The 26,838-nt window shown below is 32.8% G+C and overlaps 2 long non-coding RNA genes across 2 annotated transcripts; one reads left to right on the top strand and one right to left on the bottom strand.

Moving 5' to 3' along the window:
• Window positions 1-3,069: 3,069 nt before the first annotated feature.
• Window positions 3,070-25,853, bottom strand: LOC130053344 (uncharacterized). Its single transcript, XR_008801907.1, has 3 exons — window positions 24,761-25,853; window positions 5,471-5,546; window positions 3,070-3,359 (listed from the first exon to the last, which is right to left on the bottom strand). It is a non-coding gene; the product is annotated as an uncharacterized LOC130053344 (long non-coding RNA).
• On the top strand, window positions 22,064-22,645 carry LOC130053343 (uncharacterized). Its single transcript, XR_008801906.1, has 3 exons — window positions 22,064-22,123; window positions 22,235-22,403; window positions 22,493-22,645. It is a non-coding gene; the product is annotated as an uncharacterized LOC130053343 (long non-coding RNA).
• Window positions 25,854-26,838: the final 985 nt, after the last annotated feature.

Raw genomic sequence — 26,838 nt, 5'->3', positions numbered from 1 at the left:
GTGTGGGTTTTGTAATATCATTTTTAAAGTTATTCTATGAAACACAAAAAAATATTTCTTATAAAAATGGTGATGCTGAAAAATGTGATGCCATTTGGAACATATGGAACCATTGTATTTCATAGCTCTCTCTCCCTCTTTCTCTCCCCCTCTCTCTCTCTCTCTCTCTCTCTCTCTCTCTCTCTGTGAAAGAAATAAACACTTCTGTAATTCTATATTACATGTATATTATGAAGATATACAATGAACTAGTTACAGAATGTTTGCTGAAAAATAATAAAGAAAACAAATAAATAAATGGAATTGATTCTACACTACCATAGCCAATATTTGCAATTTGATTTGATGGTTATCATTAATGCTCTCACGTTTTTTCTAAACATGTTATTTTCCCCTGTATAAATATTTCTAGACTACATACAAATTAAATCCTTTACCAGAGTCGAGGGCAATGCTTTGAACGATGTCGAATTTACATTTCATTTAGGACCCTTTCATATTAAAGGCCCTTTCATATTGAAGAACCTTTTATATTGAAGGCCCTTTCATATTGAATTGGCAAATCACAACATTGAGGTTCGAGGAATTATATTCTTATAGGACACTACATACATATATACATGAGTAAAGGCGATTCTAGTTTCAAGTTTTATAAGGGTTAGTGCTCTTTCCCAAACGGTGGTGTCATCGCCCTATCAACAACGCGTGGGGAGGGCGTTAGTGTCCAACATAATGCATTTACATGTATTTAATTCATATATACTTTAAGAGGGAATAATGCACTCATAGAACTACAAGAAATGGCAGTGTTCTACACAACTTAGCAGAAACTATCATATTCACCGTATTATAGTTAAACGTAAATTTATTCGCAATTTATCTCGAATATTTCTTACTTTTATAAACTGCAAATAATCTGTAAACTTGAAATAACACAAGTTGACGTTTGCTAAATTTGTGCAAGTCAAATATGTTTTTAAGGATGATCGGTAAACGGAAATATTCATTACAAAGCTTTTACGCTTCTCTTACGTGAAACATGCTTATTTCCCTATATTTTTGTATTTTTTGATATAGGAACCTATTTCATGTAAATGATTGAGAAACGTTTTACTGAGACAATGGGCAAGCATGGATCAGTGTTTTTATTGCATTGTCAGCCCTAGCTGCAATAATGTAGCCCTATCCAAATTTTTTTTTATTCTGACGTTTTCCTCTCCCTAAAAAAAAAAAAAAAAAAAAAAAAAAAAAAATCAGAGAGGGCTACATTATTGCAGCTATGTCAGCCCGAACCTCACGTGATCCCCCAAAAGGGAACTCGTAAATCAAGTATGTCTTTGCTTCAAATCGTGGACGCAGGGGACCATGGTTCAGCATACCGGTGATACAAATGTCCCAAACTAATAAAATTATATGCAATTGAAATCAACCCCCTCCAGCGATTAATACCGACAAGCAGTATCTTAATGCCTACAAAATGTACAGCATAGGACATTCAACACATATCAGATCAAATCATGTTGAATAAGTTTGTCCTTTGCTTCTTCTGTTAATGAAAGGTGAAGATAACGAACAGTGGGCAATCTTGTAACTCCTATAAGCAATACAAAATAGATAGTGTGAACAAAAAATTAAGATTATTCTAAAACACTGCGTACTGGGGAATTTATTAGCTAAGATAATATACTAAATCGACATAAACTGAGATTCGGCCCTGTAACAAAATATTTCACTTTCAGTTTTTAAAACCGGAACCAAACAACCACAAACGGCTCCTTTTATGATTCCTTTATATCTTTTCATTTCCTTTATCTTAATATTTCTTTTTCTTTTTTCATAATGACATGTATTTGGCATTGGGTAGCTACATCCCTGCGAACAGCATATTGTCCGTATGTCGTTTCAATTGGTTATTTTGACGGGAAGTGTCTTTTTACTTGCAGCTAATAAACAGACTAGAATAAGACACGTGACGCGCCTTCCAGCGACAACTCCGATCGTGTAACCCTCATAAACCAACGTTGTTTCCGGGGACGGTCGTGTAATGGTATCATCAAATGTTATAGTACTGATACTGTATTGATAAAAGCCAAAACAATAGTTAATGATCATATTTGCTAACAAACATTGCGCGATTTGAATTGTATTGTCTATTTTCAAACTTCAATTCGTGACAAAGGGTAACACTATTTTCGATTAGTTTTGCACCATTACGCGCACTTTTTGTGCACTTTACCGCTAGAGAAGAGGCGTTTCATTTTTCACCGATTCGGGAAAATGCTACTTTCAGTACTTATGTTTCAAAAACATTCAACTCATCGGGGCAGTTCAATATTGTCTCTATCAATAGCTTTTTTTATCGATACATAATCATCTCTGATAATGATCCCAAACCACCAACATCCGTGCTTCAAAATAAGCGTCGAGCTTCAATTACGTATATTTGCATGCATATGTATATATCGAATAAGCATATATTCATTTATGTATTGATAACTAAGATAATGTTTTACAAGACATTTTTTTGTAATCAAGGATTGAAAACCTGAATTTCTACAGTTGTGCAGATTTTTACTAGAACTTCTCTGGAAGGGGTGGTACAGTTTAAGACACACGTACGCACACACACACACACACACACACACACACACACACACACACACACACACACACATATATATATATATATATATATATATATATATATATATATATATATATATTCAAATTATCATACGGGTCATATTAATGTTAGCACAATATCTTAGCCTTGTTCAGTTTTTGTAGAGAAAATTTAATCTCAGTACAGTAACATGATATATAGTACCGTCGTTTTATTTTCGGAAGGTCGGTGGTCTCTTCCCAGGTACATTGTATCTGGGATCTCTCTCCCAACAATAAATACTGGGCGCCACCAGATAACTGAAAAATTGTGTGGCGGAAACATTAATCAATCAACAGTTATGAATAACTTACTGTTCATCATGACAATATATATTAAGACATTAGATTCCATTTTGTGTATGCTGTCCTGATTTATATGCTGACAAACAACAAACCCAAACGTCTTTTTTGATTGTCTTTTATTTGTATTTTTTCTTCATAAAATTGATAAAAATGCATTACAAAAATGAAAACATTCATATGATAATTATTATCACATCCTGAATTGAAATTACACGTAATTGCATGTAGCGCAATGATTCAAACTATGCTTAAAATTTACATGATAAAAAAGGAAAGGAAATGTCACGACGTCTACACAGTGGATTGCTATTTCCTGAGAAGTCCCACGGTTAACCAATTATCTGTCAGCTGATGCGCCACATGTGTTGCATATGCCCAAATCATCTTTCTTTCTAAACATGGTACAAGATAATAAAGGAAATTAGTGATGATACTGGAAAACATGAAACTATTTTATTATTACTTAATATACATATATTAACCTTATTCAGAACAGAAAACTGTTCCACATATTAATTTGATACATTGAATAAAAACACGTGTTATAGATATTTGCAATATATTCAACGATATGAGAGGCATGAAACTGTAATTGTGTTTTATTTGTGTACACGTGCTCTCGTATATATACTCTAAGTTCTTTATTATTTGTTAAAGCCAAGCGTTTTATATATGAGTGAAGTTTAAACGATGTTTTAATGTCATGGTAAAACTCGGACTTTCCAGAAAATTGCCAACAAATTGAACTCACTTAATCTTACAAAAGATACGCATTGAATATACCTAATATGGCGTCGATATAACGGACTTAGCGCTATCAAATTACAGATAACTCGATTTTTTTTCTTTAAAAATCAGTTGATATTGTAAATGTTATAATATACATCTAGGTACTGTATATTATCCAGCACGTTTGACAAAAATAACTGGCATGTTACATTGGCGATTGAAACGAGACATATGTACACATAAATGAATGTGATATTAGATACCTAGAAAATAGGAAATAGGTACCTACAAAATTAAAATAATTATGGATAAATACGATTGTTTGTTTTATTTTTCATCAACGGGACCGACTAATTACAATCTGCTTTATGTAAGGTTACTTTACATCATTTTTTCTCCCTAATCTTATTTTGTCATAATCATTTGAGCGAATGATGTACATGCCATGCCGTGTTGTGATTAGGTAGCTACACCCACAACGGGAAGCGCAGTATTCGTATGTCATTTCTATTGGTTTTCTTTACGGGAAGTGTCGTTTTACTTGCAACCAATCAACAGACGAGAATTATACACGTCGCATCCATTCCAACGACAAGTCCCTCCTTGTAGCTAAGGATGCAAAATAATGAAACCTGCTTTGTTTCCGGCGACGACCGAAACTTATTATCAAATGTTATAGTATTTATACCGTATCAATAAAAGCTAGACAATAGTTAATGGTCATATTTGCTAACTTAACATGTGTGGTTCGAATTGCATTCTTTATTTTCAAACTTCATTCGTGACAAAGGATTTACAAAGTTTCTCACCATTACATGCACTTTGTCGCTAGAGAAGAAACATTTCTTTTATCACCGATTCGTGAAAATACCACTTTTGTATTTTTTTTTCAAATACATTGAGCGTATATCAAAGATGAATGTGATTCCTACAAATTATTTATTATTGAGAGATGCATAACATATTTAATCAGTTAATATAATGACCCCCTATCGCCAACATCCGTGCATCAGACGACCCCATTGGAAATAAGTTTTCTGGCTTCCATGGGTTATCCTTGGTATGTACATATATTGGTATGTATACGTATATATATCGAATAAACAATCAACAATGAAATAGATAATGTCCTGCAACACGTTTTGAATTTACTGGTTGGAAACTGATACATATACACAGCTGTGCATCTTTACATCAAAACTTGTTTGTAGGGGAATCAGGCAGTTTTGAAGACATGTATTTATGCATCTCTCCGTAGATAACACAATGCTGTACTTAGAAGTTGTACATACATGTGCACTTTTTATATAGATGATTCAGAAGCAAAGTTTCCTTCCAAATAGTTAGATATTCAAATTATTATACGGGTCATATTCTTTGCAGAGAGAACGGCATGAAAATGAAATTAAATTGAAAATTTTGTTTCCTTAATACAGTAAGATCAGATATGATATGGGCGTTATTAACCATCATGAATAAGTTACTGTTCGTTATCATAGTGAGTATTAGGACATTCAATTATATTTTATGTACGCTCTCCTGATGTATATGCTGACAAGCAACAAAAAGGCGGATTTTTCATTTCTTTTTTATTTATTTCATAAAATTCATAAAGAATACATTACAAAAATATAAACATTCATATGATAATCATTATCATTCCTGAAGTAAAATTACACGTTATTACGTGAAGCACAATGGTTGGAAATGTGCCTAAAATTTACATGATCAAATCAGGAAATGCCATGACTTCAACACAGTGGACTGCTAATACCTGAGAATTCCCAAGGTTGACCAATCGTCTGTCAGCTGAGGTACCATGTGTGTCACAGAAGCCCAATCACCTCTCTCTAAATATGATACAAAATATTTCAAAATGAAATAAGTGATAATACAGAAAAACATGAAAATATCTTCTTGTTACTCGTGCATACGTTCACCCTTAATCAGAACCAAACATTGTTGAAAAGATCGATTTGGAACAACATTTCACGTCAGTATAGTGCTCTTCATGAAAAGTATGCTGGTGTTAAGTGTTGCTGTTCAGCCCTCAGGAATGAATTTTACATTTCAGATTTACGTTTTATTTCCATGTTTGTCCAAATTCCGAGCCGTTAAATTAATCTTACGATCTTGATAAAAATGGATTCGCGCATTGTTCACATTTATGAGGATATGACTATCATTTGATTGGGTAAATATATCAAAGGCAAGGACTTTGGAAATGTTAGTATAGGAATGTGGTGAAAAAATTCCATGTATAGCTGACACCGGAAAACATGACTCACATTACGAAGGCTTAAATCAACATTGGACTTATAGAGTTACTACAGTATCCTCTTAATCTTGCTTCACATGAATATCTCCCTTAACTAAAATATTTCACAAAATTTATGTGAACTAATTAACCAAGTATATATGTAATGAATCACCCTATAGTCTTCTTTGTAAACTTAAGGTTTATTATTGTGCCATGGTTTCTTCTTTTGCTGAGATAGCTGCAAAATATTCAGCTATAAAGAAAGTCAATTTCAAATCGTCTTACGTACTGAGTTCAAAATATACTTGATTTGTAATCCAATTCTCTATTTACATGGAAAATGATAGGATATTAAAACTAAAAGTTGTCGGTAGTTGTTTATTGTTTCCGGTGCACACTATTCTACGTGTACAAAAAATAACAGGAAGTTCAAATGTTGTAAATATCTGGGTTCAGTTCCTGTGAAATGCATGTACATGTTCACCTCCTAAGGTTCAGCTGAAGATAAAGGCTTTTTTATTGCATGATGATACATGTGTATTTTAGTTCTTAACTTCTTGCATTTGTTATTATATACATGTAGGTACAACATACAATTGTATTCAGCGCGTCCCACTTCTGTATTAATAGCTATTTGACCAAAAACTCTTATGGAATTGATATACATATGTTGTATTGATGATTGTATCCATATACATGTATATGTACACATGTAGCCTTTTTATATTAAATACCTAGGGATCAGCAATTAAATGTCCACAGAATTAAAATCATTGTGAACACACATTGTATGTTGAAAATAAATATTCAACACGTAACCAAAAATTTCAGTTTCAATTTAATATATTACTGAAGTCAGCATACTATTGCAATACAAGAACCGAAATGTCATCCTGTCATAAGTAGACGAGAAACTCGCAGTATTGTGTTGTACGTCCGACTTACTCACGGAGTAATACACATGTCTCTATGCGATTTCCGTCGGGAGAAAATATGCATATCATAGATATCCGAAATTTGAAGGACTGCGACTAAAGAACATTAGATGACATGGGGAAAAATATTTTTCTTCGGTGACGCAACGACAAAATCCAAAAGTTTGCTTAGTCCGCAATCCTTACGGAACCTGATACACATTTTGAAACTGATGTTCTTGTATATTAAGTAATGAGATTTCTAGATATTTATACGGATTATTGGTTAATTGCATGACATAAAATGTTTACTGTTTTTAGTCTTTAAAAAAAGCAATGTTTGTTCCACGAAAAGTATATTTCGGCTTTTATCTGTTCTATTATCCTCCCTCCGACAGCATTTATTGAACAGAAAGACAGATAGGTTATCGGAGAAAAGTGCACAATGTAATGAAACCCGTCATATAATACAATGTATTAAAATTTGAATAAGAAACGGTAACGTTCCGTGACCGCCATCATTTGAATTTATTGACGTATTATGCGTGGGATATAAGACATAGAGTAATTTGATGTGTTTCGATTTCATGTTCCGCTTAAGTTATTCCACATTTAGTTTATGATTGTTTTCTAGACAAGTGTGTTAATTACTTATCATTACCGTATAATTAAATCAATTATACATGTATCATCTTAAAGAATGCAATTCCTTGTACAAGATATTTTTGCATTTAAACAAGTAATGCTCAAGTTTTGAAGAAATAAAAGTTTTTATATCTTCAACTTAGTTTTAATGTTATCAATGATTATGGTCAAGTTTGGAATTGTCAGAACACCATTGTATATGTATACATCATCGAATAACTGTATAGAGACATCCATTTCTATACCTAACACTGTCTATAGTAAATGTAACATCTTGGGGTGAAGAAAACATTTTCAGAAATGAAGGCATATGTATTCCTTATAGGAGTTATAAAATTGATAACTGTTCGCAATCTTCCCCTTTCATACAAAACTATCATAATAACACAATTTACAACAAAATAAAATGTTAATGTTTTAGGGCTAATATTTCATTAACTCGTTTAAAAAAAAAACGATTTTGAAAAGGGCATTAAATCGAAACAAAAAACGTTCTTATCATATCCATATTTATACCAACATCTCAGACGCTTTGTACAAAACAAACTGTGATCAAACCTTTCTACCAAAGTATACTCTGTTTTGTTTTTTCCAGAGGGTAAGAGGAATTCATTTTATGTTAGTTAAGAGGATTTAATAAGATTCCAACAATAAAAACCACTAAACGGTGTATTACAAACTAACAAACTTGTTTAAAAAAAACTAAAAAATACATGCTACTACCAGTCTACATGACATAACTACACCCCATATAATGGGGAAAAAAATATAGTTTGCCACAGACTGGCAAAATGATGGGACAAGAATAAGCTATACATAGAATCACTGAACAGTGTAATGGAAAATAACATTTCGGATTTCAAACATTTCGGTTGAGCATCACTGAAGAGACATTATTTGTTGAAATGCGCATCTGGTGCATCAAAATTGGTACCGTATACGTTTTACATACTTTACAACTGTCATATGTAAAACAAAAAAATATATATCAAAACCTGCATACAACGATTTAAATGATGAACTGCAGTTGATATGTTTTCTACATTCCAGAAATGTACAGAACAAAAACAGGAAATGCAAAGACTTGTAAGCAGTCAATTTCCATTTCCTGAGATGTTGTAAATCTGTCAGCTTAGTTCAACTGGGGTAATACGTTCTTGACCCTTATTTTTTAAATAGCTTTAAAACGTTAAACAGATTGAAAAAAATATCTTTTTATATTTGACGCAAACAGTAGTTTCATTGCCATTCTTTTGAAACTAGATATATTCCAATTAAGAGAATCTTACGCCTTTAACGACTGCTTTTCTTAATATACTAAATATTAAAAAAATAGATGGGAATATATTGAGCAATTAACGGCTGTCTTATTAAGCCAATTGTTTCACTATAGTCTCGACCTCACTTCATCCGTATATGTTCGGTATACGGATGAATGTATATAATTATTAGACGATGTTTACCAATGCAAAGAGGCTTTGATAAAATGTGAATTTCAATCTTTCATCAAATATATCTGTACTATAGTCAATGAAATGAAGATTTGATTCCCCTGTAATGTTCAAGTCAGAAATATTGTCATTAGTTGCATTATCTGCTGGACCTTAATAATTTATTGCACTATTCACGGTTTATTTGTCGCAGAAAAATACTGAAGCATTCACGGGTCAGTAATCGCGAAAACAGTACGGACTATTCACGAGTCAGTGGTCAAAGACACGCCTACGATATGGATACCGATATACTGAAAAAATATGGATACAAATAAAAGGAAAATATATATCATGAACATTTACACACATGCACAGACGTACATGCAATATAATATCTTGTTATTTGGAGCGTCTAAAAGCAATAATCATAACAACGTAGTTAGAAAGAAAAAAATCTACAACAACGAAAAGGAAGACTCTTCAAACTACAACATCTTTACTGACCAAAAAACCACAACTTCACAGCTCAGAAACACCACAACCTGATCTAACTACGCTAATAACACAAATACAAACATCAACACAACTCACAAACACAGCAACTACTGTACAACCTGACCTAGCTAACCATAAACCAGAGAACTGGAGAGTGACAGGTCCTGCACTGAACGAAACACTGTATAGTACAACGAAATCGGGCTGCTTTTATCATGATCAGGGCTAACTGACGTCAGAGATGTAATTCTTGACAAAGGAGACATATTTTACAAAAACAAACAACACCCGGAAATAACTACAAAGTTAGTGGTCAGGGGGTTGAAATGATAATGATGATGATGATATACCAGTGGAAACCCCTCCCCCTTTCCGTTGGCTGTTTTGTAAAGATGAACAGTCTGAATCTCCGGGACAATGTGTACAATTAATTTACAGATCTAGAATCACGCTGATATTAAAACCATTTCAAAATGCAGTACCAACTTAACTATGACACGATTGGAATTTCGCGATAAATAGCTGTACTTTGTTGTGCACAATATTTTACAACAAATTGATTTTTATTTTTAGATCTACTGCTAATATTTCCTTAATTGATTCACCTATTTTTACAAAGTTGCTGGAAAATACATTGATTGAAAAAATAACATTCATTTCATATTCATTTTTATATCATCATCTCATACATTTTACAATATAAATTGTGATAAAGTCTTCCTACTTTGCTTTTTTTTTTTTTTTTTTGCCGTAGAATAAAAGTCATTCAAGTTTAAGAGCATTTACTAAAATGCCAACAATTGAAATCACTGACCACTGAAATAAAAAAAAAAAAAACTTTGCAAATGTCCTATGTAAAAATGATTATAAGAAAACACACACAAATACCAGTCTACATGACATAACTACACCCCATAGAATGGGGAAAAAATAGCCACAGACTGGCAAAAACCATGGGACTAGAATATTCTAACAATATAATCACTGAACAGTGAAATGGAAAAATACTAAATACTACAACTGTTCTATGTAAAACAAAAATATACCAAAACCTACAATTTTTTACATGATGAACAGCAGTTGATATGTTTTTCTACATTTCAGAAATCTACATTTAAAAAAACCCCAGGAAATGTAAAGACTTGTAAGTAGTTAATTGCTATTTCCTGAGACGTTCTGAATCCGTTAGCAGACTTCAGCTGAGGTCAACCGTTCTCGACATAACCCTTATTTTTAAACGGTTTTAAAACGTTAAAAAGATTGAAAAAAATTCCTTTTGATATTCGACGCAAACAGTAGTTACATTGTAGTTCTTTTGTAACTATACAGTATCGAATTAAGAGAATCTTTCGCCTTTAACGACTGCTTTTCTTAATATATTAAATATTACCAAAAATCCGATGGACATATCTTGCGCCAGTAACGACTGTCTTATCAAACCCATTCTTTTACTATGGACTCGACCTTGCTTCATTCGTATGTGTTCTGTATACAGATGAATGTATATAATTATTAGACGATGTTTACCCATGCAAATAGGCTTTGACAATTCTAATATCAGAAATGTGAATTTCAATCTTTCATCAAATATATCTGTACTATAGTCAGAAATGAAGATTTGATTCCCCTGCAATGTTCAAGTCAGAAATATTGTCATTAGTTGCATTATCTGCTGAATCTGAATAATTTACTGCACCATTCACGGTTTATTTGTCGCGGAAAAATACTGAAGCATTCACGGGTCAGTAATCGCGAAAACAGTACTGGACAATTCACGGGTCGGTTGTCAAATACACACCTACGATTTGGATACCGATATACTGAAAAAGTATGATACAAATAAAAGGAATATATATATATATATATATATATATATATATATATATGTATATATATATATATATCATAAACACATGCATAGACGTACATGCAAGGTAATATCTTGTTATTTGGAGCGTTTAAAAGCAATAAAAATAACAACGTAGTTAGAATGGAAAAATCGACGACAACGAAAACGAGAAGTCTCCAAACTGCAACACCTTTACTGACAAACAACCCCAACTTCACAACTCAGAAACACTACAGCCTGATCTAACTACCCGAATAACACAAACATGTGACTTTCAATCTTTCATCAAATATATCTGAACTATAGTCAAAGCAATGCAGATTTTATTCAGCTGCAATGTTCAAGTCAGAAAGTTTTGTCATTAGTTGCATTGTCTGCTGGACCTGAACAATTTACTGCAGCAGTCACGGTTTATTTGTCGCGGAAAAAATACTGAAGCATTCACGGGTCAGTAATCGCGAAAACAGCACGAACTATTCGCAGTCGGTGGTCGGAGACACCACTACAATTCGGATACCGAAAAAATATCATGGATACAAATAGAAGGAAAATATATATGATAAACACATACACACATGCATAGACGTACATGCAAGGTAATATCTTGTTATTTGGAGCGTCTAAAAGCAATACTCATAGCAACGTAGTTAGAATGGAAACATCGACGACAACGAAAACGAACAGTCTCCAAAGTGCACCACCTTTATTGACAAACAACCCCAACTTCACAACTCAGAAACACTACAGCCTGATCTAACTACCCGAATAACACTAGCATAAACATAAACACGGCTCAAAAACACCACAACTACGGTAAAACCTCACCAAGCTAACCTTAAGCCAGCGATATTGATAACCACTGTAACTTAGTACGAACGGAAACATCAACAAGAACGATAAAAAGCAGTACCCAACCAGCACCACCTTTACTGACAAAAATTCAACTTCAGAACTCAGAAATACTACAGCCTGATCTAACTACGCTAATAACACTAACAGAAACACCAACACAGCTCAAAACAAACCAGCTACTGTACAATCAAACTAAGCTAACCATAAACCAGAGAGCTAGAGAGTGACAGGTCCCGCACTGAACGGAACACTGTACAGAACAACGAAATCGGGCTGCTTTTATCATGATCAGGGATAACTGACGTCAGAGATGTCATTCTTGAAAAAGGAAACACATTTTACAAAAACAAACAACACCCGGAAAGTAATTCTAAATTATGTGGTCAATGGGAGGAAAATGATGAGGAAGATGTAACAGTAGACAACCCCTCCTCTTTCCGTTGGATGTTTTGTAAAGATGAACAGTCTGAATCTCCGTGACTATATGTGCAATTGATTTACAGATCTAAAATCACGCTGATATTGAAACATTTCACAATACAGTAACAAATTAGCTATAACACGACTGGAATTTCGTAGTAAAGAGATGTACCCTATTGTGTAATATAAAAGCGAATATCAAACCATCGCTTTATGTTTTATTCACGCAATCATGAAATTTGTGATACCACGCCCAAAATCATATACTAAAGTGATATATTAGCTTTCGTTTGGTGTCAAAACGTTTGTTGTAAACTTGTAATTTAATATGCCAATGACAGTCATAACTACACCACATATAATGAGTATGGTTTATATTTCGTATAATGCTAAAATATTCAATAGAAAGGAAGTACTTATTTTAACAAAATCTTATCAAGATTCAAGTAATATACAAAAGTTCCATGATAAATATGCACAATATTTTACAACAAATTAAAAAATTCAGATGTAGTGCTAATAATTCTTTAATTGATTGATCTTGAAAATTTCTTTCACAAAGCTGTTAAAGAATATATTGACCGAAAGAAAACCATTCATATCATATTCATTTTATATCATTCCCTCATACAGTTTACAACATAAACTGTAATAACGTAGTTCTAGCAAGTCTTCTCAGATTTGTTTTGTTCTTTTTTGCCAAAGAATAAAAGTTATTCAAATTATATTGTTTCAAAGCATTTATTAAAACGCCAACACTAGAAATAACTGAACGATGAAATAGAAAATAAGAATGTGTGTAACTGTCCTTGTAAAAAAAAAAATGTAAAAATACACGCAACTACCAGTCTACCTGACATAACTACACCACATATAATGACAAAAAATTATAATCAGCCATAGACAGGCAAAACGCTGGGACTAGAATATGCTAACAATAGACTCACTGAACAGTGTAGTGGAAAAATAGCATATACTACAACTGCTCAATGTAAAAAAAATATACCAAAACCTACATACAGATTTTTACATGAGGAACTGCAGTTGACATGTTTTTCTACATTCCAGAAATGTACATAACAAAAACAGGAAATGTAAAGACTTGTAAGCAGTCAATTTCCATTTCCTGGGATGTTGTAAATCTGTCAGCTGAGTTCAGCTGGGGTCATACGTTCTCGGCATAACCCTTATTTTTAAACAACTTTAATGATTTAAAAACATTGAAAAATGTCCTTTTGATATTCGACGCAAACAGTAGTTATATTGTAATTCTTTTGAAACTAGACGGAATACTATGAAGAGTATCTTGCACCTTTAACGACTTGTTTTCTTAATATATTAAATATTACAAAATCTTAGATGGAAATATCTTGCGCCATTAACGACTGCCTTATTAAATCCATTATTTTACTATGGACTCGACCTTGCTTCATCCGTTTGTGTTCGGTATCCGGATGAATGTATATAATTATTAGACGACTTGTATCGATACAAAGAGGTTCTAAAAGTTTAATATCAGAAATGTAAATTTAACCTGTCATCAGTTATCTCTCAACTATAGTCAAAGCAACTGTACAAAGTCTCGTCAATGCATGAAAATAGCCTCACTAAATTGTTGCATTGAAATCTCAGATTTGTAGGATAAAAACAAAATAAAGACACTCCGTGACATTGTAAAACAAAATGCCACGCCTTCTTTTTCTTACGTTAATCGGATTCATACAAAAAGTTTAATAAATTGAACTGTAATGAAATGTCGCAGGTTTTGCTGCAAATTGTGAAATTGTTATGCCGCATCGACATTTGGATTAAAGTTTAAACGCCATGTGACAACTGTGCGAATTCACCAGCATAACTATAATGATACGACTATCCTTTCATAATGGAGGTGATAAGACATGTGCACATCAAACAAAGAACACTAGACAACAAAACCAAAAGATGAGCCAAATATGACACGCTAACATTGTTTTACATTTCAACAAATCTAATTTCACTCTAGTTCATGTAATGTTTGGAGAATAATTAACGAGTTTTAAGTTTTCGGTTTTTAATTAGAAATTATATTTTCAGATGACAATACATGAGACAATTGTTCATTTCGTTAATACATTCATATCATATTCATTTTGATAACATCATCTCATACAGTTTACAACATAAACTGTGATAACGTCTATCTACCAAGTCTCTTCCTTGATTCATGCTCTTATTTTTACAAAAAGAATAAAAGCTCTTCAAATCATATTGCTTACGTGCATTTATTAAATAGCCAACAATAGAAATCACTGAAAAGGTGAAATAGAAAAGAACAAACTGTACAACTGTTCTATGTAAAAAAAAAAAACGATTCAAAATACACATAACAACCAGTCTACCTGACATAACTACACCCCATATAATGAACAAATATACTTAGCCACCGACTGGCAAAACGATGGGACTAGAATATTCCAACAATAGATTCACTGAACAGTGTAATGGAAAAATAACATATACTACAACTGCCCTATGTAAATAATATTCCAAAATACATATAACTTTGTACATGATGAACTGCATGTGACATGGTTTTTTTCCACATTTCAGAAACGTACATTGAGAAAAAAAAAAGGAAATGCAAAGACTTGTAACCTGTCGGTTTCCATTTCCTGAGACGTTCTGAATCTGTCAGCTGAGATCAGCTGGGGTTATACGTTCTCGGCATAACCCTTAATTTTTAAATAGGTTTAAAACGTTAAGACATATTGAAAAACATCCTTTTTATATTTGATGCAAGCAGTAGTCACATTGCCATTCTTTTGGAACTAAACGGAATCCATTTGAGAGTATTTTTAACGACTGTTTTTCTTAATATATTGAATATTACATAAAACTAGATGGTCATATATTGCGCCTTTAACAACTGCCTTATTAAACCCATTATTTTACTTTTGACTCAACCTTGCGATTTATCCGTATTTATTCGTCATACATATGAATGTATATAATCATTAGATAATGTTTACACATGCAAAGAGGTTCTGACAATTCTAATATCAGAAATATAAATTTTAATCTTTCATCAATTATCTCTGATTTATAGTCAAAGCAACTGTACAAAATCTCGTCAATGCATGAAACTAGCCTCACTAAATTGTTACATTAGAATCTTAGATTTGTAGAATAAAATAAAAAGACATTCCGTGACATTGTAAAACAAAATACCACGCCTTCTTTTTCTTACCGTAATCGGTAAGTTGAATAAAACGATCTGTAACGAAATGTCGCAGGCGTTTCTGCAAATCGTGAAATTGTTATGCCGCACCGATAATTTGCATTAAAGTTTAAACACAATGTGACAACTGTGCAAATTTACCAGCATAACAATAATGATAATACTCTCCTTCCGCACTGCAGGTCATAATGCATGTACACAGCAAATTAAAAAAAAAACTAGACAACGAAGCCAAATAGTAGACAATTTTGACACGCCATCACAGTTTTACATTCAAATGAATCTAATTTCACTTTAGTTCATGAAGTGTTTGAATAAGAATTAAGGACTTGTTAACTATAACTTTTTAATCAGAAATTATATTTTGGATGAAAATTCATAGTCAGGACAATTGTTCATTTCGTGAATACATGTTAATAGTAGATTTGCTGATGATTCGTCATGATATTCGTTGACGATACTCATTCTACAAATACATGTATAAACAAAACTATGAACTGGAGACTCTTTCTTAATCAGATAAATTACACGCAGGTTTTATATTTACAAAATGTTAGGTGTTGGTGACGGTAATTAAAGCATACAAGACGCAAACTCTTATTTGTAGAGAAAAATTTAGAGCAACATTTGTTAATATGTAAGTTGGTTATTTATGAAAACAATATGAATTCTAATTTGAAACTAGGTGTAACAACATGAAAAACCCTCGTCATACAAATTGATTGACATGTGGCGTTGATTGACATGTGGCAGCGATTTTTTTCAATATTGAAGTGTATTATGTTTCCGGATCATCGCTGTTGCTGATGAAACCCCTAAAATCAGGACTTTTCTTTATTTTCGCACCACAAAGCATGTTTATATTTTCAGAGGAGTTTGTTTTTTAGATTAAAGACCTATTTTAAAATCATAGGGAATGAGGATTTGATTCTGCTGCGAAGTTTAAGTCTGATTATTATCATTAGCTGCATTATCTACTGGACCTGAATAATTTACTGGAACATTCACGGATCGATACTCGCGAACAGCTTTACTGCACCATTCGCTGCTCGGTTGTCGCAGAAAATTACTGACCCATGCACGGATCAGTAATCGCGAAAAACATTACTGGACCATTCACGGGTCGGTAGTCAGAGACACGTCTTCGATATGGATACTTATATTCTGAAAAAAATATGGATAGAAATAAAGGAAAAATATATACATATATCATAAAGACATGCATACATGCATAGACGTACAAACAAGGTAATGTCTTGCTATTTGGAGCATCTATATTCAATAATCATAGCAACATAATTAGAAATATCGACAAGAACGATAAAGTTCAGTCCTCAAACTGCACAACTATTACTGACAAAACCCAATTTCACAACTCAGAAGCACTATAGCCTGATCTATCTACGCTACTAACACAAACACAAACATTAACACGGCTCAAAAACACAGCAACTACTGTACAACCAAACTAAGCTAACCTTAAACCAGAGAACTGGAGAGTGACAGGTCCCGCACTGAACGGAACACTGCACAGTACAACGAAATAAAGGCTTCTTTTATCATGATCAGGGATAACTGACGTCAGAGATGTCATGCTTGACAAAGGAAACAAATTTTACAAAAACAAACAACACCCGGAAAGAAGTGCAAAGTTTTTGGTCAGGGGGATGAGAATGATGATGATGATGATGATGTACCGATAGATACCCCTCCTCCTTCCGTTTGCTGTTTTGCAAAGACGGACTCTTGAATTTCCATAACATTGTGCACAATTTATTTACTAATCGAAAATCATGCTAATATTAATTAATTGCATTTCACAATACAGTAACAACTTAGATATTTCCCAGTAAAGAGCTGTACCCTGTTGTGCAATATAAAACTAATATTAAACTATCGATTTATGTCTCTTGTATGTTATCAGGAAATATGTGATACCACGCCAAAAATCATATACTAAAGTGATGTATTAGCTGTTGTTTTGGTGTCGAAAATGTTTGTTGTAAATTCGTGATTTACTATATCAATGAGAGAAAAAAATAAGGTTTACAAACTTTCGTTACATAAAAATTGTGTTAAAAATATTATTTAGAGACTCTGGATGAAGCAAAATTACATTGGTGTATTTCCGTACAAGAAATGATTTCACATAAAGCTAAATATTCAATAGAAAGGAATTCTTCATTTTGATAAAATCTTAAACTTTCCATCAATGAATATGATGCAATCTACATACAACACTTATATTTTACAACGAAAAAAAATTCAGATCTAGAGCTTATGTTTCTATAATTGTATTTTTAAAAAACAAAATCTTTTACGAAGCTGTTAAAAATGCATAGATCGAAACAAAATCAGTTTTATTATATTCATTCTTTTACCATCATATCAGACAGTTTATACAAAACAAACTGTAAATAGGTATTTCTACCAGAGTTAACTCTACATTGTTTTGTTTTTGCCAAATGATAAGCAAATCAAATCACTTTGTTTATGAGCATTTATCAAATGCCAATATTAAAAGTCACTAAACAGTGTGATAGAAAATAAAAAACTTTGTATCATAATTGCCCTATGTAAGAAAATAAATTCAAAAGTACATGCAACTTTTTGCATGATGAACTGCAGTTGACATGTTTTTCTATATTTCAGAAAAATGTACATAACAAAAACAGGAAATGTAAAGACTTGTAAGCAGCCAGTTTCCATTTCCTGAGCCGTTCTGAATCTGTTAGCTGAGATCAACTCGGGTCATAACAGTCGGGGCATAACCCGCATTCACATTTTAATGCATTTAAAAACGCTTTAAACACATTGAAAATTGACGCACACAGCAATCACATTTTAAATCCATTCAAACGTATATTACGCTTCTAATGACCGTCGTTTTGAATTATTGAATATCAAATAAAGATGTAGAGACTTGTATTTGTATGAAGAAATCAAGTTTGAAATTGTTTGCAAAATTTTGTTTCAAAGTATGCATGTATGTATATTACAAACCAATACTTAAGTCTACATGTACCAGTAATTTGAATTTCATTGCAACTGTACATATTTTAAGCATGTTGTACGGAATAAATCAGGTACACCCTCAATAGCAACATGTTTTTTCATGAACGTGAAAGAGAAACAAATGTGTAAAATGAACAAAGCTGGACAGTGTCCCAGTGAAAACATGCCCGTTTTCTAACCGAGCCAGTTTTCAGCTGTACAATGGTCGTATGTGATGACTTACAATTACGACCACATTGTAGAAAATTTCATCTTGAAAAGATTTCTTTCTTTTGTCAATCATTACAACACAAAACAGTTATTGATGTCAAAATGTATGGGTTTTTTTTTAGTAAATTTAAACTATAGTTTTTTAATTAAATGGGTTTGTCTTAACAAATGTCCAATAAAAACATTAAAAATGTAGCAATTTACGTTTTAAGTATCTTATTATACGTTTTAGCCATTTTCTACATGTTACATTGCATGCACATTTTCAACCTGTATTTTCTATTGTTTTCAATTTGTCCAACAGTATTTTTTAACTGTAATAGTAAAGCCCGAAAAAACTTGACAGAAAAGTACATTATCTAATGAAGATTGTTTCTGTTCTTACTACCACTGATTTGATAGTTGGTGAACATACTTAAGTTAATATTTTCATAACTTCGGTGTATACCACAATATTCATCAGGTTAAATTCGTTGCGCCTCGTAATCGTTAGAAAAATCCGTCGATATCCAATACATTCCTAGCCGTTGTAATGGTATATACTCTTCAAGACACATGCATCCTCGCAAAGTCTAGTAGTTAGAAAACTTAAGTCGAAAGCTATGCTAGTGCGCCTTGGGACTCTGTTTTCATATTTTTACTAATTTCTCGAACTGACTTTTTAAAAATCAATGAAAATTAATGGCAGCCACACCTTATGAACTACGGAGAAATATGTGTTTTCTAGAACGAAGGGATGAAAAAACCGAAAACAAAGACAAGATCGAAAAAATTAAAAAAGACCCCAATAAAATTAATAATAATTTCAATAGTTCCTAAGGAAACTAACTTCGCTAAATTGCTGCACTGGATTATCAGATTTGTAGGTAGAATCAAAATAAAGACTCTCCGTGTCTTTGTAAAAATACTATTCTTTTTTTTTTTTACCGTAATTGGATTTACATGAAAAGTTGAATAAAACAATCTGTAATGAAGTGTAGGCGTTTTTGCAACTTTTGAAAATGTTATGCGTCACCAACATTTTGCATTAAAGTTTATAAACGCCATATGACAAATGTACGAATTCACCAGCATAACTATAACGATAATACTCTCCTCTCGTAATGTAGGTTACAATGCATGTACACATCAAACAAAGAAATCTACACAACGAAATGAATTAAAGATAAGACAAATATGACACGCCAGCACAGTTTTACATTTAAAGAAATCCAATGTTTATTTAGTTCATGAAGTGTTTGGATAATAATTAATGACTTGTTCACTATAGGGTTTTAATTTGAGAAATTAGATTCTGCGATGGAAAATATACAGTCAGGACAATTGTTCGTGTCGTGAATACATTTAAGAGTTGTTTGGCTGATGGTATATCATTGTATTCGTTGTAAACACTTGCTCTACAGATCAAGTATACACAAAACTATAAAGGGGATACGCTACCTTAATCAGATAAAGTACATACATGTTTCATATTTACAAAATGTTTCGTTTGGTTGACGGTAATTAAACTACATGTATAATAGCCGCACAGGCTGCTTAGATAGCAAGGTTTAAAGCAGCATTTGTTAATATGTAAGTTGGTTATCTTTGAAAACTAGTTTTAACACCATGCAACCCCCTCATTATACTGATTGATTAACATATGGCAACCATTTTTTTTATTAGTCGAGTGAATTTCAGGCAGGGTATTTACGGCATATCGCTGTCGCTCATGAAACCTCTAACATCATGAATTGTGGTAACCTTCGCACCACAAATCATGTTTATAAAAGTATGTTTTCAAGTTAAAGGTCTGGTTTAGAATCATAGAGGTTTAAGACTTGATTTTCCTACAGTGTTTATGTTAAATATTATCTTCAGGGTCATTCAAGTCGCTGAATAATTTACGGACTATTCACGGGTCAGTAATCGCAGAAAATTATACTGGACCATAGAAAAACTGGACTATTAACGGGTCGGTGGTCGGGGAATAGTATTTGACCATTCACGAGTCTTTGGTCGGGGAACATCACTGGGCCATTCACTGGCTGGTAATCGCGGTAAAATATAACTGGACATATTACGGATCGGTGGTCGGAGACAGGACTACCGTTTTGGATACTAATACACAGAAAAAAATATTATGGATTCTAATAAAAGGAAAATATATATCATACACACATGCATATACGTACATGCAAGGTAATATCCCGCTATTTGGACTATCTCAAATCAATAACCATAGCAACGTAATTAGAATGGAAATATCGACAAGAACGATAAAACACCAGTCCCTAAGTTGCAGCACGTTTATTGGCAAAAACAAAATAACTTCACAACTCACAAACACTACAATCCGATCTATATGTAGGTACTCTGATGACACAACAGAAACTGCAGTGCCATTATTGACAAAAAGCAACTTCACAACTCGGAAACACAACCCGATCTGACTTCCCTAATGACACTAACACATCCCAAAAGCATAGTAACTACTGTACAATCAAATGAAGCTAACCTAAAACCAGCAAAATCAATAATAACATCAGCTTAGTTAGAATGGAAATATCAACAAGAACGAAAACGAACAGTGCTCAAACTGCACCTTCATTATTGGCAAAGAAACCAACTGCACAACTCAGAAACACAACAACCCCATCGGACTTCCCAATGACAAGCTGCAGCACCATTACTGACAAAGAAACCAACTGCACAACTCAGAAACACAACAACCCCATCGGACTTCCCAATGACAAGCTGCAGCACCATTACTGACAAAGAAACCAACTTCACAACTCGGAAATTCAACCCGATCTTAATAACACTAACACAAACAACAACATAGGTAAAACACGCGAACTACTGTACTGCCTAACCAGAGAACTGGAGAGTGACAGGTCCCGCACTGGACGGGGCACGTGCAATACAACAAAATCGGACTGCTTTTATCATGACCAGGAGTAACTGACGTCAGAGATATTATTCTTGACAAAGGAAACACATTTTACAAAAAACAAACAACACCCGGAAATAACTCGTTTGTAATTGTATATAAATAACGTCTACTCTGGACAACTTGTATCCATTTTTGGTATTGCTATTGATAGTAATAAGTTTCAGAAATGTCTCATCAGAAAGGTGCATACAACATTTTTTTTTGAAAACTATTATCATTATGTATTGGTTTATCTTAGTTCCTTGTGTATCTTTCTTATGTATTGCTAGATGACATATCTTTTTGTTCATAAGGCCATAAAGGGCATCAGCAGCAGCAGCGAGGTTTATCACGAGAGCAGTTAACTCAACTTCTACATACAGCGCAACAGCTTTCTAGGGCTGACGATGGGAATGAGTTCTTTTGGACTATTATCATAAATACACTCAATTTCCTTATAGCGCATCATCAAGGTTGATAGGGGTAAGGGTAAATATCCAAACATGTTAAAAAATCAATTTTGTTATTTTCAGATTTCATAAAATACTAACAAATCGACTTTTGTTTTTCAGACATGGAGTTGGACACTGATGAATGTTTCAAAAAATTGCAACCGACCTTGACCTTTTCTCTACCCAGAACTTTCATTGCTTCCTATTATATCTGTTTATGATTGAATTTCGGGGTTTGATACCTCAAAATAAATTAGAATAGTACAAAATGAAGATCACTCTCACACTACATCGATAACGAGGCTCCAAACAATAGACAGTGGTCTGAAGTGTCTTGTTTGATGTAGCTACCCATTACAAACAACTTTCGTTGTTATGCATTCACAGCTTGTTAAATTATGTTCTTCATTCCAGTAAAAACAAGACACATTTATGGTGAATCACGTCATTCCATAATCATGGTATCAAGTATCATACTTGTCTGTTGTTGTTTCTTATAGAAGAAAAGAGATTTATGATTGCTAGCCAATTTCATAAAATCATTTGAAAGAGCCATGCATTCAATGAACTTGTCAAACAGCTATGGGAACACATGAGTGCAATAAGAAGCAAAATATATCGACTTATCAATTTCTGAACCAACTAATGATAGCAGCTTAGGATGGCAATACATCATGTCAATCTCAATGTCTACCTCCACAAGACTTTTCTTTTCGATTTGGTTAACAGCATATGCATATGTTGAGGACATGCTCCTTTGATTGGTATAGAAATTGCTTTTAAGTTCATTTTCTGAGAACAGAACTATGTTATGTTCTCTTGATATGTCTTTGTTTTGAAATCACCGATCGTTATCGATCACAATCATAAAGTCATAAAAATGATATATATATAAGAGCGGACCAGATAAAGAGACACATTCTGTAACAATCCTTATTTCAAAACTTCTAAGAAGTCAGCTATTCAGATTCATGCGGCGTATACTATACGTTATGATTTTGCACAAAACATTTATCAATTTGGTTTGACTGTACAAAAATCGGACTTGATGAATCACAATTTGTACAAAATCTACCTACCAATTGTACAACACTTAAAGAATTGCATGTGGAATTTCTGGAGTACATATACGGAGACAGTTTTAAAGAGGTTTTCAGCTATACCTGCTTTGTGTGGCATTCATTATTTCAATGATTTTACCATCGATATCTTTGCGATATATTTGCCCCATTGAAATGATAGCTATTTCCTTATGGATGTGAACAATGTGTGTACGAATATTTATAAATATTGTACGACAATCTTGTCGGCTTGGAATATTCCGATATAAATGAAAGAAAATGTAAATATAAAAATCATTTTTGAAAATATATGAGGACATGCACAGCAACGCATACTTTTCTAGAGGCGCGGTATGGAGTATGGCGACGTACAGCGCCGCAGTTCATGCTGTCATGTATTTTCAAAAATGAAATATATATCTCATGTGGACACGCTGTTAAAAATCACAATGGTTAATTAGGTTTTTAAGTCACTCACGATGCTCGAGTTATTTTAATATTATGTCGCATCGCGTCTGTCGTCAGTTTGACATTTTGAATTTTTGTGAATCATGCAATTTTCACGAATCCTAATATGTAGCACTTTAGGCTGCTACGGAATGCGAATTGTGAATTCTATGACCCCTGCTCTTCACAATTCATCGTATGATTATATTATCTCTAAAATAAATACAACAACATTGATTGTGGGTTTCAAGTGCAAAGTCAAATCAGGAGACCTTATTGTTGAGATAAAAACACCTTCAATAATCGTAAAACGTGTGAATACCTCGAGATAGTGTAGCGCCTATGAAATTTAACATCTATTATAAGATATATAAACTTCCTAACCTTTATTGAGTACTAGTGTCATGAATCGAAACTTAGCCTGTAGTCCGCAGCTGTATATAATGTTTTTAAAATAGTTTTAAGTTATCATCGTAAACGATGTGTAGAAATTATAAAGTGTATGAACTCACGTCGTACTAAGTTGTTAAGTCAATACAACTTTAAAAATGTATGCCGATGATAATTTTTCCAAAATGACGTCTTTTTTCTCTACTAATACATTTCAATAGCCTTCTATACACAGAGTTTACATGAGAATATTAAATACACAAACCTAGTTATTGATATCTTAATGCACTGCATTTGTATGTATATACTTTGGATTTGTTTAAGCAATTGCAAAAGTATTGAAATAGTCCCTCTCCTGGAAAGTATTTGCATCTAATTACGACAATGCGATAGGACAGAAACAATCATTTGATCAAAAATGTTCAAATTAGAAAGATTTACTATACATTCTTCAAAACTATCTTAACATTAAATAAAATAATTGACTTACTATCAAAGATTGCAAAATGCCCTGCAAACCATCCTTTAACATTTTGAACAATTGTTTCCCTCCTAATTTTGATTGTATTTACACATGACTATGAATAAGCCAATCATTTAATAGGACAGTAACCAACCATATCCTCAAATATTTTCTGGTCGCGAAAGATAATGGATGAAACCGGAAAGCATACTAGTATCGTGGTTTTATAGTTAGTATCATATTCTCTATTATATGTAAATGGAAGTGAAAAACTAAATGTAGATATTAATTTGCGAAACCCAATAAAAATCCTTTCGATGAGTTTTATCATCATAAAACGTTTGACCATCCAATTGATTTTGATCGCAATTTCAGGTTAAGTCAATCATTAATATCTTTGATAAATTAATACAGCGATATTTGGTTTTAGCTTATCATCAAAACATCTAAAGATTCGGGAAAGAAAATTAGATAAGAGAGCAAAAAAAAAAAAAAAAATGCAAAATACACACCTTATACTAAATTTTGGGATCATTATTATCACGGTATAATTAATTCATACTCGCACAAAATGTACGCATAGAATCTTAAAATATATAAAGGTCGCTAATATGATTACACCTTTGAACTCTCAGGTTAGCAAATTTACATTAAACAAAAAATCTAAACCATGAATTTATCGTCCACTGAAACTGCCCCGAAAGTATCAAATACAAGGATAATTTCATTCATTATTGCAGGTCCAAAGGGATCCCCATATGATTTTTACACATAATGTTGGAATTAAGTTACAAACTTTTTATCTAGTATCATGTATAAGATGAATAACAAAGGGGGAAAAACAAATATACAAATATTCTGTTAGGTCTAAGAATACAGTCATCTTATTTATACTGGAAGCGTATTGATAAAATCACTTGCTTCTACCGGCTCAGGATCCACAGTGGTTGCATGTGGGAGTAATTGACCACTCGGACACGTGGTTTCCGCGTTCTTCAGTTTCCTTCAGCATACTACATTATATACGAGCAAATATGCAAGCCGTCAAAAACAATGAAATCATTAGTAATTGTAGAACTTCTTTGTTACTCGTCGCAAAATAAATGAAATTTAACTTTTAGGCAACTTTTTAAATTCACATTTAGTTTTACTATTTTATTGCGTTAGGGGAATAATTGAAAAATGAGCTGTATGACTTTAGAATACATAGATTTCTGCCCATATTGATTCACAAGTAATGCAAAATTGATTATGTATATTCACCGTGTTAATTTCAAGCTTGGTAATATTTTTAGAAGAGAGAAAAGTTTAAAAACATTTATGAACTGATGAAATACTCACAGTGGAAAAGTGATGTAACAAACAGTGACCAATCAAATGAATCCTATAAATAATACAATTTCTTAAAAATAAAATTGCCTCATAAGAATACAAAAAGATGTCATCTATAAGAAAAGAACATAATTGTACCTATGGGAAGACCTGATCAGGAAAGGCTACTTAAATGATATAAATGAAGAACTTCTTTTTCATATCACCGTCAGGACATTTGTATATGGAATCAGAATGAAGTTTAACAAAGTAATTTGTTTGATGATACATGTATCTATAAGAAATCAGTATTTTCGAATTTCATTTTCATAGAAGAAACTACTGTCAAATTTTTCATACGTGTATCGTAAGGAATGATCGTGGATGATGTTGAAAAATCGGAGCTTCCTGGAATTCGTACCTTTCAAAATGAGTGATTTAATGTCGTCATTTTGAATTATATCTATATACTTAGTAATGACATGTTCAGCTACACTATAGTCAAAAGAAAAAGAACACAAACACTTTCACATTTTAGGACTGGACATCATGCCCACCTGTGGAACTGTCATTGACCAGAAAATCAGGAACTCTCTAATATACTGACTCGATTTTGGTCTGTTAAATCAGAATCGTTATTTATCTTCCTTGTTTCTTTACACGATATGCAGGAAAAAAGAAAATTGATTTTGGGGAGGTGGATTATGTCAACAAATCGAGGTTCCAAAGTATTTATGAAACCTTCAGTTTGGGAAATTCAAAAGAAATGTACGGACCGAAGACGAGTAATTAAC

The sequence above is a fragment of the Ostrea edulis genome, chromosome 3, assembly GCF_947568905.1.
Source record: "Ostrea edulis chromosome 3, xbOstEdul1.1, whole genome shotgun sequence".
Classification (NCBI taxonomy): Eukaryota; Metazoa; Mollusca; class Bivalvia; order Ostreida; family Ostreidae; genus Ostrea; species Ostrea edulis.
Note: the sequence above shows the minus strand (reverse complement) of the source record. Positions and strands in the feature narration are given on the sequence as shown.